We start from the raw sequence: 16,638 nt of genomic DNA, 5'->3' as shown, positions 1-16,638 counted from the left end.
TGGCAAGATGACCTTACTAAAATCTTACTCTGGAATCCTAAATCTGTTCAAACTGACCTAACAAGCTTCGGATTTTGCAGATGAGGTGATATTTTCTAATTTAATTATTATACACTATATTAAGGTTACATTTAAACAATTTTTTCATAGAGTGACATAAATATATGCATATATATATGCACATACACACACACACAGATGATAGATATATACATATTATACCTTTATCACAACTGCTTCCCATCTCCACTTCAACTGACAGACATATAGGAATCCAGCTTCTCAGATAACATTAGATAATCTCAACATGGACAAGGAAAAAAAACACATCCTAAAAAAAGTACTCTGTATTATCTTCCAGATCTTAAAAAATAAGGAGTAAATCGTGACTCCGGAGACTGACATTTTGATTTCTGCTGTTCTCCCTTTAAAAGATAGATGCAGTTTAAACTTCCATTTCTGGCCTCCTGGCCCCTGGGATCCGTGCTACTTCCACTTAAGAGAAAGCGTTTTTTCTCTCGCTCCCTCCCTGTGTCTTGCTCTTCCCCCTCCCTCTCTACAGCTTGCAGAGAGCAAGCGAGAAAGAAACACACGGGACTGCAGCTATTCAATCAATGGTTCCGACTGCACATCCTCATTAGTTACTTTCAGGCTATTAGCAGACGCCCAGCCACTGCCTCTCCTCAGTTACAGAAAATTTCACTGTATTACACTAATCTGCAGCAAGAAAAAACACTTACTGAAATTTACATTCAGCTAGTGCCAAAAGGACACCATTTTACACAGACCTAGTAATGCACACAAATCAATCCCTCCTATGAAAATCCCATTGCAAGTGCTTTCCCTATTACAATCTTTGCATGCTGGACACTGATTTCCTCTCCATGACTAAACGTATCTTCTGTGTGACATCCTGACCCGTAAGACATAAGCCAAATTGCAACATTCCTAATGACTGAGAGGTTGCCAACATAGCGTCTTCTATGCCCGCAGTACAAGAAAGTCCCATGCTATCACTGTTTTAAAATTACAACCAAGAACTGTAAGTCTCTCAACTTCTCTCTAACCATCAGTGGTTAAATGAGCCATAATGTACAAAGCCATTTTCAGAATTAGACATACACGACTTCTAAAAAATGGCAGTATAATTAGCTAAAATTCACGGCAATGGCACAAAGCACCAAATTTAAACAAATCAGCTTTGCAAAGCACACGGAACAAGAAGACCTTCAGACTTTAGGAATGTGACTTCAAAGAGTGATTATCCAAGTTAGGTATTCCTACTGTATGGGGGGCAGGCTGGTGGGGAGAGGGGCTGGGAAAGATAGAAGAAAATCTCATCCTTCCTCTGATAATGACCTACAATCAGAAGATACATGAGATTGGATATTACAGCATAACATATTTTAATATCTGAATAATTGATGCAGAAACCAAACTAGGAGAAAATAAGTTCCATTAGCAAAGAATAAAACGATCCAGTAAACAGTTTTCCTTAATTTGCAATGTTCTGGATAAGGGGAAAAAATGGGAACTTATTTCCTCATTTTCTTTCAAATATCTAATTTTAGTTTTCAGGCATCTGAACTCACTAAATAAATATATTTCCAGGCTTTTAACAATGTGAAATTATATTGGCTAAAATGAGCAGCCACATTTTAAACTCTAACAAATACGTTATTTGTTGTACTTCTCTTTCTCTTTTAGATTCTCTTTCTGCATCATGGGGAAAAAATCACTACTCCGGTGTAGCTTAAAGAGTATCACTGGGTTCAAAATGAAGAAATTAAATTTTTCTTGAAGTTTGAACAACTGCCACTAAGAGGGGAAAGAGTATAAGCTAAATCAACTAATGATGAGAGGTCTACACGTCCTTTCTCTGCCCCCACAGCAATGCGACTTATCTGACGATGCACAAAAGGCCCTTGAATACCCAAGTTCTTTTGTCTTCAGAAGATTCAGAACTATTTCAAAGCAGAGAGAAGAATATATACCCAAAGCATCAATGGCCACATAGAACCAGGTAGCAGCATCAGCAAGGATCGAATTAACAGCTCCCTGGATTAGTCACAGACAAGCCTGCATATTAAACTGGTCCAGCTACCTTTAACTTTAAATCTCCAAGTAGAAGGGAAAGCTGCTACTATGCTCTTAAAGGCACATTTCTGCTGAGTTGGAAGGAAAATCTATACTGGTTCCAATAGACCAAAATTAGACAGCTCTCTCCCCTGCCCCCACTCATGCTACATAAACCACATTATTTTGACCCGCTGTAAAAATTATTGTTCCTTTCATAGTCATAATATTTAATCACAGTCATTTTAAAATATGCTCGCTCTCTAAGACTGAGACAGAGACTTATAGTATTGTTTCAGTAAAGGTCTGAAACTGTTTTGTTCACTTTCTCATCCTCTAAAAATATTTTTCACCTTCAGATTGAAGGGCAAAAAAAAGTTATAAAATGTAAAAGCCTGGTTAAGTTTTAAATTTATTTCTTCATTTCCTTTGCCATTGAGTATGAACCAAGATGAGGTGACCACTTCTCTTACTGAGAGATAACCCGCAATATAGCTCCACGTGGAACATATACTGAACCAAAAGAACATCTGGGTGCTTTTCTTAGCAGCTCTATCAACTATCTGTGTGATCCTGTGTAAGCCATCTCACCTTTTCTGCTCTGATCTTCATTAATAAACTGGGTTATTCAGACCAACCAGAGATAAAGACAAGATGAATGAGTTTATATGCTTTGGTACAAAACTGCTTTTTGGAAGAAAGGGGCTCTTTAAATCCAAAGTCTGATATAATATCATTTATTCTACGTAATACCTATTTTCCTCTCTGTTGATGTGACTTCTTTGGAAAGCGTGGCAAAGAAACTGACAGCTGGAGGGTTATAGGGGCAAAGGCACCTTTGGTGGAGGATGTGCTTGTTCAACAGACAGAAGTCAACCTCTGCCTTTAGAGCTGAATACTTGTGTTGTTCATGGCCTTAATTCACTTACCAGGAAGCAAATGTCAAAAACTATTTCAAGGAGGACAAAAAAGTAGGACAGTGTAAAGGAGATGAAGAGGTGTAGTAATTTTACTACAGTAATTACAGTGAATGGGTAGTTGTGTTGAGAAGAGGAGATGTGGAAGTCATCCTTGTAGGTTTATTAGGGAAGAACACGACAGGCAGAGAAAAGCCAATACGAAGCTTCTAGGGTAAAGTGCGGCATGGAGGCCACTGTGACTGGTGTTAGTAGGGACAAAGAGTAACAGAAAGTCAGTGTGGCATATATGGTATGCCTCAATACTTCCCATGAATGGCAACCCAAGCCAATTCCTAGTAATTCTGTGTACAAAATAATAAAACATGAATGAATGTGAATGCTCGCCAGTTATAATTATTCACAGGCCCCTTTAATATATTTGGTATTATATTTAGATAGGAAGTGTTCTAGTATTATTCTCAAAAGGGGAATTCTTCAGCTCACTTCAAAAACCTTTTTAAAAATCAATAACATTCCAACAAAGGATGACAGAAAATTGAATACACACCAGAGTGTGTTCATGCACCCATTCCTGTCACTGAAATTTCAGGGTGCTGCTGCAAATGAGCCCACTTCGCTATCATCTATGCACCTTTCTATTGTGTAAATGATGACAATAAATAAGATAGGAGATATCAGTGTCTCAAGTCATTAATGAAAAAAACAAGCAATCATGTATCTCTTTATGCTATGAATTCTAAATTAGGAGGATTCTTTTTCCACAGGAGCAGAGAAGATTTTAAGGAACAGAGTGGGAAGGAAGGTGTAGTATTAGGCAATGGGTTTGTATGGATTCAGTAAAGAAGGACCTCAAAAACAAATGGCAAAGGTGAAAGAGAAAAGGCTTCGTAAAATGGGATTGCGTGTTTTGTTGATGGGCTCCTAAAGGTAATGAGACCTTAAAGATTTGGGTAGAGAACAATTTTGTAAAGGAAAAGTGACAAGAACAAAGAGAAGAAAATTACAGACTGCATTTATAGAGCTGCCAACACCACAGCACCTGGGCGTTTTATAGACTTCATCCACCTGCTTTTCAGTAGGACATTTTCCGCTGTATCCAATTTTTATAGCTTTAAAGCCTATGTACTGACAGTCACTACCATTCAGCTGCTCTGAAATACAAACCCCCAGAGCCACTTTAATTCATCCAGTTTGTATCACTTAGACTGCGGTACCGCACTCAAACAAGCAGAACTTTCAAGTGTGCACGCCCTCGACATGTACTTCAATCCGAACAAATAGGGGCTAAGTACACAGATGTGGTAAATTCTAAGTGAAGCCATTCAGTCTCCCCATCTTTTCTTTACTTCAGCAAATTTATTCTCTATTATTGTTATTATTTTAAAATTTTCTTCTTATTAATATAATAGGAGGATGGATTTCTCTCCGGTCAAGGAGTCTAGACACCCATAAGTATTCCATTCCTTCACATGATGATGTTGGATGGGATAGAGGAGTATAGTTTTAGTGCAAATAACAGTCTCAACTAGAAAGGCTAAGAAAACAGCGCAGGTTTTCATGGTTTACATGGTAGCTTAAGTTTCAAATACAAAGTATATCTCTGGTTCTTAGTGATAACCACCAGGGGTCTTAATAATTATAATAAAAACATAATAACAAGGATACCTGCAACACCAAACTATCATTTATGATTCTTTATTACATGCTAAGTGTTTTATAGGAGGTATCTCTTCCATCATCACAACAACTCTCTGGAACAGACTATCACCTCCATTTACAGACAAGGAAAGAAAAAGAGGTTCTATTACTCGCACAGCTGGTCAAGGGCAGAATCAGGATTGGAACTCATGCAGTCTGGATCTAGAATCTGTACTTTTTAATTACCATGCATGCTACCCTGTTCTCCTAGTGTTTTGTATAATGGGCTGTAACGGAGAAGAAATAAAATAGTCATGGAAACTCCAATTTTCTTCTTCCTAAAAATAACTCAAAGAACTTTAACAATATGCACACGATTCTTCATATTTTAAAGAGCATTAAATCACTTAGCATTACATTATTGTGCTGAGCACCAAGTAACGTATAGAATTGCTGAAACTAATATGACACTGTATGCTAATTATCCTTCAATTTTAAAAAGTGTGTTATTACATTGCATTCCACTTAACCAGTGATTTGCCAGCCTGGCTGTGAATTCAAATCTGCTGTGGAGCTTTTAAATATTTTTTTTTAAGATTTTATTTATTTATTTGACAGAGATAGAGACAGCCAGCGAGAGAGGGAACACAAGCAGGGGGAGTGGGACAGGAAGAAGCAGGCTCACAGCAGAGGAGCCTGATGGGGGGCTCGATCCCAGAACGCCGGGATCACGCCCTGAGCCGAAGGCAGGCGCTTAACCGCTGTGCCACCCAGGCGCCCCTGCTGTGGAGCTTTTAATCAAACACAGATGCCCAGCTCAGAACCACTGAATCACAACCTTTGGGGGAGCGGAGGGTATAGCCTAGGCATAAAAATTTTAAAAAATCTCTCTAGGTAAATCTGATATGTATTTGTTTTTTTATTAAAAAACAAATTTTTTAAAACTTGGTTACAGGGACTCCTGGGTGGCTCAGTCAGTTTAGCATCTGACTCTTGATTTCGGCTCAGGTCACGATCTCAGGGTGGTGGGACTGGGCCTCGTGTCTGGCTCCATGCTTAACACAGTCTGAGGTTCTCTCTCTCCCTCTAACCCTCGCTCCACTCACACTCTCTCTTAAATACATACATATATGTATATATACACACATACATACATACATAAATCTTAAAAATAAATAAATAAATTAGGCTCAACGTCCAATGTGGGGCTTGAACTCACGACCCTGGGATCAAGAGTTGGATGCTCTACCAATTGAGACAGCCAGCTGCCCCTTGCATTTCTTTAAATTGAGGTGTAACTGACATATAGAACGATACTGGTTTCAGGTGTACAACATAATTCAATATTCATATACATTGTGAAATGATCACAGTAACTCTGGTTAACATTTGTCACCATATATGTACAATTTTTTAAAAAAGAGTTAAATCATATTCTGAGGGGTAATTTGTTGCAAAAAAAGCCCATCAGAGAAAACTCTCAATCTTGGAACATTGACGCTAATAACAATGTTCTAGTCAAGAAACAAAGAGAGGTAAGGAAATGGGCTAAGGAGAGAGAAAGGTGTCTTAATGCAATCATGAAAAAATTTGAACGAAACAGGAAACAACCTATAAAAAATATCTACTACTGATTCCTTCAATTAAAAAACTCTCCAAAAATAACCTGCCCTTAGGGGGAGGGATGATTAGATGGTGCACAGAGGATCTTTAGGGCAGTGAAAAAACTCTGTATGATACTGTAATAATGGATGCATGTCATTATACATCTGTCTAAACCCCAAGGATGTACAGTATCAAAAATGAACCCTAATGTAAACTATGGACTTGGGTGATTATGATTTGTCAATGCAGATTCATCAACTGTAACAAATGTACTATTCTGGTGGAGGATACTGGTAATGGGGGAGGCTATGCATATGTGGGGGTAAGGGTATATGGGAAGTCTTTGTACTTTCCTCTTAATTCTGCTGTGAACCTAAAACTGCTCTTAAAAAAAAAAAAAGTATTACATAAAACAAAACACTGTCTTTCTATCCTCCTAAAGTAATCTTCAGTACACTTAAGTGGACAGATAACTACTTAGGCCAATTCTATGAGATGAAAACAGAGAAATGGCATTAAGGTCTTAGGTTTTACAAAGAATAATCTTTAAATAAGAAAACACTGTTCAGGGGCGCCTGGGTGGCACAGCGGTTAAGCGTCTGCCTTCAGCTCAGGGCGTGGTCCCGGCGTTATGGGATCGAGCCCCACGTCAGGCTCTTCTGCTAGGAGCCTGCTTCTTCCTCTCCCACTCCCCCTGCTTGTGTTCCCTCTCTCGCTGGCTGTCTCTATCGAATAAATAAATAAAATCTTTAAAAAAAAAAAAAAACAGTAATAATCTTAAAAAAAAAAAAAAAGAAAGAAAACACTGTTCAGCATAAAATAACATTTTTGAGCATTTCAACCCAGTTATTTGTAAGACTTTCTTAATCTCACACCTTTACTTTGGTGAATAAGATTTATGTTCAACTCTGGAAGGTACTATGTCTTCTAATTTTACAGAGATGTAAGAACTTTAAACTTTTCTATAACGAACTTAACATGTTCTCATGATTAGTATGTTTTATATATAATTGTAGGTATAATCTTGATTTACTTATACCATGATTTCAGTATTCATCTTTAGACTCTTAAAAAAAAAAAGATTTGGTCCTTGATTATGCCAGGGTCTCTTAAGACTAGTTTGTGGAAAAGAAACAAAACAGAGGATCATAGGGGAAGGTAGGGAAAAATAAAATAAGACAAAATCAGAGAGGGAGACAAACCATAAGAAACTCTTAACTATAGGAAACAAACTGAGGGTTAATGGAGGGGAAGGGTGTTGGGGGACGGGGTAACTGGGTAGGGGGCGTTAAGGAGGGCACGTGATGTAATAAGCACTGGATGTTACATGCAACTATGTATCATTGAACTCTACCTCTGAAACTAATAATATGCTATATGTTAATTAATTGAATTGAAATAAAATTAAATTAAAAAAAAAAGACTAGTTTGGGTTTTATTCCAAAACAGACATTAATAGTAAGTACTGAAAGTATTAAGTATTGAAAACACAAATATCTGGCTTCTAATATAAAGATGAGAACTTACTCATGTACTGAAGACCAAATACACATATACCACTGTACAAAAACAAAAAATGTTTACAACGGACATCATTTCTTAGTGAAGGTATCAGAAAAGGGAGAAGCCTGTGATGTTGATTTGTACTCCTTATGCCACCAACACTGCCAGGTCTCTTCTCAAAATGTCTGTTGGCTTCATTTTGTCCTTTATTTACACTACCATCTATCATCCTGGTCCTGGACTTTTTATCTTTTCACGCAGATCGTGGCAGGACCGTCCTAACTGATCTCACTGACTCCTGTCTTTCTCTGCTGAAAGCTATCCTGCTTGCCATTACCAGATTAGTTTTCCTAAAACATTACTTTCTTGGTGTAATTACCTTCCTAGAGATCTTTAGACAGTCAGGCACTGGAAAAAAACACCTGGCCCCACCTTTCATAGTCACTCTTTTCTGTCAACACTCTCCAACAAATTGCCTTAGACAGATGATCTTTGATCTCAAACTGGCCATATTCATTCCCCTGCATTCGTGATTGCTAATGGTTTTCACCTATCTGCCAAATCTTAGGTGACCTTCAAAACCAATGTCAGTTCATCTCCTTCCATAAAACCAGTTCTAATTGTTGACATTTCTTTGATTTCCAATTAATACATTTGTAGAAGTTCACATTACTTGATTATATGTTCTTTAGTTTCAGGAAGCAAACTACATTCCTGCCCAGTACAGTGCTCTGCCAACTGCTGTATTGAATAAGGTTTGAATAATGTAAGATTTGAATAATGGTGATCTTTGTCTCGATTTTTAAATAAAACAAGTTTCAGTAAATAGAATTCTCTCCATTTTAAATATGTCTCCTGCAATGTTCTCATAAACCATTTGCACCAATTCTTGCTTGTTTGCGGGGAGTATTAAAACAGAATAAAAGATAATAATTAGTAACAAATAAATTTTAACTAAACAACTAGAAAATAGTTCAGCATAGTCTGGACACCATTTTTTTCTCCTTTAATAAACATATTGGGTGATATAGACTTGCCATTTTTTTGTATGTTCAAATGATAAAATATCATTTCGTATATAATTTCATATGGTTCAATTTAATACACAGTAAAATAAATTTTCTAGTTATTTCTAATTCATATATGGAATTAAAGAGAAACATCTAGTTAGGTTTAAGAATCACTTTTTATGTATATTAATTTGACTCTTCAGCTATAATTGAGATTTGGATAAATAAGCTTCATGAGAGCTTAGGTTTAAAAGTTTCGCGGTGTTTCCTTCTACGCATCATTCGTTTTGAAAATTCACAAATTTCTTAAGAAGCACATTTAAATATAATAAGGTCTAAGTCTTGATATCTTACTCATTTCCATTTTCTTTAGATATCTGTTCAGCTTGATTTCTTAAATTTTTTGTTCTTACATCACTTTCAGAAAAATTTTGAAAGAAACTTTTTTTCTTTTTCTAAGGAAATCCCCTAAATAAAGGATGTATAAACACGAAGGGAACCATGACCACCTGCGGGACTCAACAGGGATTCAACTGCCATGTTTAGGGGTTAGCGTGACTGTTAGGATTTTCTGCTTCTTTTTCAATTTAGATATCAAAATGTCGATTTATTCATTTCTGATGAAAAACTGAATTGCCACTGATTGGAAATAGTAATGCAAGTGTAATCAGCATTTATTCTTTTTCAGAAGTCAGGCTGCATGAAAAATCAAACCACAATAGATGTTAGATTTTAGGATATGATTCAATTTCTTTCATGGTTATAAGTTACAAGCCTACTTATATTTTCTGTTTCTCCCATAGTCAATTTAATAAATTACATCTTTCCTTAAAACATCTATTTTCTCAGGGCGACTGGGTGGCTCAGAAGATTAAGTGTCCAACTTTTGATTTTGGCTCAGGTCATGATGCCAGGGTTGAGAGCCTGCGTGGGGCTCTCTCTGTGCTGGGCGTGGAGCCTGCTTAAGATTCTTTCTCTGCCTTGGGGTGCCTGGGTGGCGCAGTCATTAAGCATTTGCCTTCGGCTCAGGGTGTGATCCCAGCGTTCTGGGATCGAGCCCCACATCAGGCTCCTCTGCTGGGAGCCTGCTTCTTCCTCTCCCACTCCCCCTGTTTGTGTTCTCTCTCTAGCTGGCTGACTGTCTCTGTCAAATAAATAAATAAAATCTTTAAAAAAAAAAAAAAGATTCTTTCTCTCCCTTTCCCTCTGCCCTTTCCCACCTAAATAAAACAAAATGTCCATTTTCTCTAAATTTTCAAGTATCATAAAGTTGTTCATGATTGATTCCTATTTTTCGAGTCTCTGATTTTGTAAAATTATGTCCCCTTTTTTCATTTCTAACATTGTTTCTTTGTGTTTTCTTTTTCGTCTTGATCAAATCTTGACAGTTTTATCCATTTTCATTGAACTTTTTAATAAAACAACTCTTGGTTTTATTGATTCTATTACATTTATTTCTGTCTTCCATCTCATTATCATCTGCTATTATCTTCATTATTTCTCTCCCTAAACTTTCTTTGGAGATATATATATACATATATATGTATGTGTGTGTGTGTGTATATATATATATATATATATATATATATAGCTTAAATGCTTAATTAGCTCATTAATTTTCAGCCTTTTTCCCTTTCAATATAAAAGCTTAAGACTGTTAGGTTTTACTTAATAACATTTCACAATATCCTACAGGCTTTGATATGTACTGTTTTCAGGATGTTCAGTTCTATTTTATAGTTTTTATTATTATTTCTCCTTTGAAGAGTTATAGATAAGCAACTGAAAAAGTTTCCAAAACTAAAGGTTTTTTTTTTTATTTTTTTAAAGATTTTATTTATTTATTTGTCAGAGAGAGAGAGAGCACAAAGTAGGATAAGCAGCAGGCAGAGGGAGAAATGGGCTCTTCACTGAGCAAGGAGCCTGATATGGGTGGGACTTGATCCCAGAGTCATGGGATCATGACCCGAGCTGAAGGCAGACACTTAACTGACTGAGCTACCCAGGCATCCCAGTAAACATTTATAGCGTAAGTTTTTGTTACTAATTTCTAACTTAGTTCAACTATGATCAAGAGAATGTGTTCTGTATGATGTAAAGGCTTTAAAATTTATTGAGATTTGTTTATGCACCCAGTCTATGGACTGTTTTCATGAAGATCCCACATGTGTATGAGAAGACTATATAATTGCTGGATTCAGGATTCTATACATGTCCATTAACTCAAGCTTATCGTGTTTTTTATGTCTTCTATAACTTTACTAATTTTTGTGGACAAGATTATAGATTTATCAATTTCTCCTTATATTTTTGCCAACTTTTGCCATATAAATTTTAAGACTTTGTTATTGGGTGCATGTAAGATTGCTATAACTTTCTAGCAATTTCTACATTTTATCATTAAGTGACCTCCTTTATTTATAGTAATGGTTTTTGACATAAAGTTCCATTTTATTTTGTTTTCATGGCTATGCTACCTTTCTTTTATTTGCCAAAGATATCTTTTTCCAAACCTTTTACTTTTAACTCTCCTGGGTCCTTTCTCATTCACAACATTAAAAAAGAAATTGAGTCTGGCTATCTTTACCTTTTAACATTTTCAACATTGTATACTCTAATATAGTTGGATTTTATTTCTACCACCTAGTGTGTTTTCTACTCGCTTTTTAAAATGCTTTTTTTCCTGATTTTCTGTCTGCTCAGGTTGATCAAGGTTTAAAAATTCATTTTCTCCTCTACTGCTTTTGAAATCATGCACTCTATTTTTATTCTTTTAATAGCTGTCCTTAACATTTTAACACATACACTTAAAGCCTAATGCTAATCTTGATTTCTAGTCTTCTCTTGAATAATTCAATGATCTTTTTTAAAAAGTTTAGTTTGAATTACCCCCTTCCTATCTAACTCATATATTGTCCACTATTTTAGTTTTATCTTAGCAGAACCACGGTTAAAAATTCTCAGGGGATTTTAATCCTTTTCCCTGGAAGGACCAGTAGAGTTCAGTCTAAGATAAGGAAGATTTGTCAGTTTCTGTCAGTGACCAGATTTTTTTTCTTATTTTCAGTCAACAAGGGAGCCAGTCCTATGAGAAACAATGGGGTGAGGATTTTGGGTTTTTTTTTCTTTATTTATTTAAGCAATCTGCACACCCAATGTGGGGCTCAAACTCAGGACTACGAGATCAAGAGTCGCATGCTCCTCCGACTGAGCCAGCCAGGTGCCCCAAGGATTTCCATTCTAATTCCTCATTTTGTTTGGACCCTAAGTTCATCTCCTATCTTGTGGCTATTAAAACTTAACATCCTGGGGGCACCTGGGTGGCTCAGTCAGGTGTGTCTGCCTTCGGCTCAGGTCACAATCCCAGGGTCCAGGGATGGCCCCGCATTGGGCTTCCTGCTTGGCAGGGAGTCTTCTTCTCCCTCTGCTCCTGCTCTCTCTCTCTCTCTCACTCTGTCTCTCAAATAAAATAAAATCTTAAAAAAAAAAAAAAAAGAGGGATGCTTGGGTGGCTCAGTCAGTTAAGTGTCTGCCTTTAGCTCAGAGTCCTGGGATCGAGTCCCGCATCAGGTTCCTTCTCAGCAAGGAGCCTGTTTCTCCCTCTGCCCATTCCCCTGTTTGTGCTCTCTCTCTCTCTCTCACAAATAAATAAATGAAATCTTAAAAAAAAATTCCAACAAACAAACAAAAACAAACCGAAACTTAACATTCTGGAATTCTAAGACTGGCAAATGCCCCCAGGACAATTTTACTACCTGGATAGTTAGTTTTATTTTTTCTCTTCCAGGAGATTTCCTTTCTTTCCCAAGAAGAGAGGTCAAGAGGTGCCTGAGTGGCTCAGTCGTTAAGCATCTGCCTTTGGCTCAGGTCATGATACCAGGGTCCTGGAATCCAGCCCCACATTGGGCTCCCTGCTCAGTGGGAAGCCTGCTTCTCCCTCTCCCACTCCCCCTGCTTGTGTTCCCTCTCTTGCTGTGTCTCTCTCTGTCAAATAAATAAAATTAAAAAAAAAAAAAAGAAGAAGAGAGGTCAACCATTGTAGTTTAAAATGTTTGTTTCATTAATATGACATTTCTAGTTGTTTCTGTGTTATTTTTCAGGATATCTGCCATTTTGCCAGAAATGAGAGTTTGAATTTTTGAACATACTTTTCCCTTGAGGTTAGGTATAATTTTAGGAATCAGGTAATAGTTACCAATACCAAATAATTAACCATAGCCAGTAGAGTCATTTAGAAACTTAAAAATGTTTAGGTTTTACCAAAATCATATTCTTCTTTTATAGAGCTATTCTAATAACTTCACTAAACAAACAAAAAAATCACTTAAATGCAGTTTAGAAAATGCAAAGTACTACAAAATATTTGAGTATTTTCCTTTTTATTCTAGAATTTGGAAAACACAATTACAACCTACTGAAATAATAACTGCAACCTACTGAAATAATAACTGCAAATGCTACCAATGTACCCTAAATGGTACTTGCAGATATGAGAATACAGAACACTGTAGGAGGAAAAAGGGTAGCTCTGACATAATAATTTGGATAACTGTGAAAATGGCTGAATCTCAAACTGTTGGGCATCTGAATAGCATTCATTCATTCATTCAAAAATTAAGTATTTACTAAGCACCTTTGAGGTGCTATTCTGGAAGATTCCAAAATATTGAGTGAAGATCCCTACCATGCAGAAACTGGGGAGTGCTAGGTGGATACACAAATAACTAACTGCAATGCAAGACTGGGTAAGTTAAATGCATAAGATTACTACAACAGCAGTTATCTCCCTCATCTTCCCTACTTTCCACTGCTAAATCTCTACAAGCATTTTTTATCCCTATATGAGATTCTCCTTTCAAAAGGTTAACCCTGTGCCCTTAATCCCACACTCACTCAAACTCATAAAGGATTTTGTGCCCTCAGTTATTTTAATAGGTTCAATATCTTGCTCTCTCCTATGCCAAAAATATGTACAAGTCTCCCCAATTTTTAAAAAGGCACTTTTCCTTTTTATTAGTAACAGATTTCTCCAGGCAAGAGATGTTACCTGTGGCTTTCACTGTCTCACCATCTGCTCTCTCTCTCAATATTATAAAATCTGACTTCTCTTCCTTCAACTCTAATGAATGAAATAGAACTGATAATTTCAAAAGTTATCAAAAGTCGCCCAATTACCAAATCCAGTGGTCTTTCCTGACATCTTTTTCTCTTTTGTAACTACTAACATTGTTGACCTTTTTCTACCTTAGCACTTGTAATATCATACCATCCTGGCTTTCCTCCTACCATTATGATCATTCCCTCTACATCTCCTCTTCCTCTCTACCCCCCCGCCAAACTAGTGTTCTTCAAGGTTCAGTCCCTCACCTCTGTTTTTTTTTTTTTTTTAAAGATTTTATTTATTTATTTATTTGACAGAGAGAAAGGGAACACAAGCAGGTGGAGTGGGAGAGGGAAAAGCAGGCTTCCCGCTGAGTGGGGAGCCTGATGAGGGGCTTGATCCCAGGACCCCAGGATCATGACCTGAGCTGAAGGCAGACACTTAACTGACTGAGCCACCCAGGTGCTCCACCTCTGTTTTTTTCTTGACAGTTTCTCAATAGTAGATCACTTACAGATGCTTAGAGCTTCAACTATCTTTCTTCTCTAGATGGCTCCCAGATGTTGCTCTCTACCTTTGACTTCATTTCCAATCATTAGAACTATATTTCTATCCGAATATACAATAGTCACCTCAAACTCAATATATCTAAACAGAACTCATCTTGTTCTCTCAAAAACTGGCTCCCTTTCCCAACTTTTCTATTTCTGTTAATAGTAACTAACATCGTCCCAAATTCGAAAAGTCCTTATTTTCTTCCCCATTCCTCCAATCTGTCCGCAATTCTGTTGATAGATCCTTTGTAATCTCTCCATCTTTTCATCTCAGTTATTCATATTAGCTGTGCAAATATTTCTCTGTACCTGGAGTGTGCTGGATGCTGAAAAGACGGGGGATTGAGCCCGTTATGGAGGCATTCACAATCTACTTTTAATTACAAATAAGCAAACCACTAATAATACTATAGGGAGTGAAATGTTAAAATAGAGGCACTTAGTCCATATCTGGACTTCTCTGATAGCTTTCAAACAGGTTTAACTGCATCTGGTCTTGTCCCCCTGTTGAGACGCTTTCACATGTCCTCCTAAGAAATTATTTTGGTTACATTTTTTTCTTACTCATTAATCTTTAATTCTTCCCAATTTCCAGATAAAATTGTTACTTATTAGATTGTCAGAAAAGGTCCTACCGAGTGAGCCACCAAACATCCTTCAAGTATTGTCTCTCATCACTTCTTTACACGAACTTCCTATTCCTTTCAAATTAGTTTGTTCATTAGACATGAACATAATTTAATATTCCTCATGACACTCCTTCCATACAGAAAACTCCATTTCTATAAAAATCTACTCTATCTTTTAAGATTCAGGTTAAATCCTATCTATGTAAAGCAATTTTCAGTGTTCCTAATTGAATATGATGTCTCCCTACTTCAAATTCTCAAGGCAATTTTTGCCTAGATAAATCATTTCACAATCAGGTACTGCTTTATTTTATTTTCTCCGTTGTCTTGAATTATCGTTAAATCTTTCTCACTTAATTGTACGTAGTTCATGTTTTCTCCCCAACCAAACTCTAGATTTCTTACAAGTAGCTTTATCTTGTACCTCTTTGTATCCAGCCACAGTACCTAGCACAGTATTTTGTTCATGAGCAAGATCTGAAACAGGAGCAAGGTTATGGAAAGTTCAGTTTAGATGAAGGGACACTGCCAATAGAAGAAACAGCATGTGGGAAGGTAGCAAAGGGCAACGTTTGTGTAAGATACAGAAAGTTAATCCATTTGGTGGAATGAAGGGCCCCTTGGCCCCTCCTCAAAGGAATACTAGAACGTCAAATAGAAGGGCCAGAATAAGTTACAGAGTAAGGTGTTCTGACTTCATCTGGTAGGTGAGGAGGGAGCCACGGAAGGCTTTTGAATAGAATAATGCATAGCACAGTCTTATGAAGTTTCATCAACCAGCACTGCACGAAATCGACAGGAAGGCCTGAATATCAGTTAAGTGACTATTGTTCAAAAGTGAAGTAGTAAAGTCTAACCAACCAGACAGCTTTCCTTTCATCCTCCCCTTCTAGAGAGAAATCATTCCTTAGGGAAAGAAGGCATAATTTGATAGGTTCTTTGACACAACGACTCTTTTGGTTCCATTCATCCTAGATTCGCCATAAAGCAGATTCAGGTTTCTTATTTTTCTCTTGGCATCTTCACTGGGAAAAGCATGTTATAATTAATGGTAACTATATTAGCAAATGACATCACGAGAGCTTTGCTTAATCCACAAGCTATTACAAGCTATATCTGAGATAGTTTTCCTCCTAGTTCCTCTGGAAGAACTTACTAAATTCCTGTTTATCCAGAGACAGAGGTGTTTGCTACCCACGGTCAGGAGAGAGATTCAATCCCCAAATAAGACTTGCTGACACTCAGGTTCAGTACTACCACAGTAACGCAGAGGATCCGTAGCTATCTACTCTCTCAGCAACTAAACTTGTGGCCCTTAAGGAGAATCATGACTGACTTATCTGTGTTTTATCTATTAACGAATGCTAAGGTTTTCTTCCATTAGTGGATAATTTGTAGGAATTTGCATTTTTCTTCTAAGCATGTTCTAACATCCTTTGTCCTTACCACCTCCATTTGTGAATAAAGAGGAATTCATTAACTCTCCTAAACAGACTATGGGAGTGGGGGCGGGAGGGGGCATAAACTGTAGTTACCTTTTATTTGCCCAACTCTATGTATTTGATCAAATTCTTTTTAGACATACTAGGGTAATGGCCAAAA

At 37.0% G+C, this 16,638-nt stretch overlaps 1 protein-coding gene across 7 annotated transcripts in view; it reads right to left on the bottom strand.

The window, feature by feature from the left end:
* Positions 1 to 16,638, bottom strand: part of RASAL2 (RAS protein activator like 2) — a 365,023-nt gene that overhangs the window by 90,396 nt on the left and 257,989 nt on the right. The gene's annotated exons all lie outside the window — the stretch shown is intronic.

Source organism: Ailuropoda melanoleuca, chromosome 8 (assembly GCF_002007445.2).
Source record: "Ailuropoda melanoleuca isolate Jingjing chromosome 8, ASM200744v2, whole genome shotgun sequence".
Lineage (NCBI taxonomy): Eukaryota > Metazoa > Chordata > Mammalia > Carnivora > Ursidae > Ailuropoda > Ailuropoda melanoleuca.
Note: the sequence above shows the minus strand (reverse complement) of the source record. Positions and strands in the feature narration are given on the sequence as shown.